Source organism: Marmota marmota, unplaced genomic scaffold (genome assembly GCF_001458135.2).
Source record: "Marmota marmota marmota unplaced genomic scaffold, marMar, whole genome shotgun sequence".
NCBI classification, from domain to species: Eukaryota; Metazoa; Chordata; class Mammalia; order Rodentia; family Sciuridae; genus Marmota; species Marmota marmota.
In genome coordinates this window covers 11999966-12001441 of record NW_026000205.1, presented here as the reverse complement: position 1 = coordinate 12001441, position 1476 = coordinate 11999966, and the positions used below count along the sequence as shown (strand labels likewise).

At 59.5% G+C, this 1476-nt stretch overlaps 1 protein-coding gene across 3 annotated transcripts in view; it reads left to right on the top strand.

The window, feature by feature from the left end:
- The first annotated feature begins 353 nt into the window (after positions 1-353).
- LOC107151507 (zinc finger protein 181-like) overlaps positions 354-1476 on the top strand; it is an 8718-nt gene continuing 7595 nt past the window's right edge. Inside the window, exons 1-2 of one of the 3 annotated variants that reach the window (XM_048790953.1) lie at positions 354-367; positions 464-812. The gene's annotated coding sequence lies outside the window, so the exon portion shown is untranslated. Of the gene's footprint in view, positions 368-444; positions 813-1476 lie in introns of those variants that run through there. The other 2 variants (XM_015496912.2, XM_015496913.2) reach the window with 2 other exon arrangements.

Sequence of the window (1476 nt, the reverse complement as noted above, 5' to 3'; positions counted from 1 at the left end):
GCTGAGGGTTGTGAGAGGAGCGATTCTTCCCAGGGTCAGGGTTACTGTCATCAAACCGCTCGCTGCAGTTCATTATTTCCAGGTTTTTTGTGAGTCTGTAATGCACACCTGAATGGCCGACATTTGTGCCATCGAGATGCCTTGTCCTCATGAACTTCCGGAAATGTCTTGGGTTGGTGGACGACGACTGTTGAGACGGTGCGGCCACTGGGCATCGTGGGAGCTATAACAGTTCAGAGCAAGCGGACGCCAAGTATCCCACACGACGCGGACAGCGTGACAGCAAAAGTGGGCTAAGCAAAGGCCAGTTCTAGGGCGCCAGCAAGGAGGAGAGCGCTTTTGGAGCTCACAGATGACCCGGAAGACGGTCGTCGCTGCCGCGTGGCTTTCTGGGAAGTGTAGTTTCGTGGTCTGAACGTTCGCGCAAGGAGAGCGTCGCCTTTGTCCTGGGAAGGATAGTGAGCTGTGTGCTCCCGTCCCGCTGCGCGCATGTCCCCGTTGGCCCGCTTTGGGGCGACATCTCCGGGCGGTACCATTTCCTAGAAAGCAGAGGCCGTTTTCCTCGTGGCGCGCCGCGGCCGCAGAGGCTCCCGGGAAGTGTGGTTTCCGGGGGTCCGCGTTCCCCGTGCCCGGAGCGTCCGTTCCGGACGCGGAGGGGTCCGGACAGGTCGCTGGACTGTGGCGTCCGCTCTGGGCTCGTCCCGCGACGCTGCCCGGCCTAGCTCCGCTCTTCTGGAATCGGTTGGGAGTCTGGGCGGACTATTCCCGGGAGGCGGCGGCCGTTGCCGGCTCTCTGGCGTCCGGAGCGTCAGGTACGCAGAGATGCCCGCTCACGACGCCTGGCGGCTTGGCGCCCGCGAGGGGCTGCTGAGGACTCGGGCAGGTGTGGGTCCCGGGGAGGCTGCCGGCGGAACACGGCGCCTCACCTGATCCCCGGAACTGGCCGACTGCAGGGTCCTCCCGGCGCCGGGTCCTCGAGTGCGGCCTTAGAGTTACCCGGCCTCCGTGTCCTGCTCTGTAGAGAGGGAGTGAGGAGGGACGGCGCTGGCCTCCCGAGAGCCTGGGAAACGCACCGCGCGAGTGCCCGCAGTCCGGGCTCAAGACAGATGCCATCCACAGTTTGAATGTTATTCAGTCAGGACCCTGACGCCGCTGGTTTTGTAATCCTGATCATACGTTTTAAGTATCTCTTGGGTTTCTGTTGTCATTGTTTAAAAAGTAAGTCCAGAATAACGTGAATGCCTGTCATGCCTAGAAGGGAAGATAGAACGTGGTGATGCTCCACATTATTTTATTGCTTTATGCATCTGCCTCTTTAGTACACAGTAGTTGATTTTCGTCACCGGTGGAACCTGGTGAAGGTTTACTTCTGTCAGAGATGAGAGCCCAAGAGAGTGATTACCAGTGTGCTTTTCCATTATGGTGAATCACAGAGCTCCAAAAAATGCCTGACCTTCCCCCCCCCACCCCCCCTGC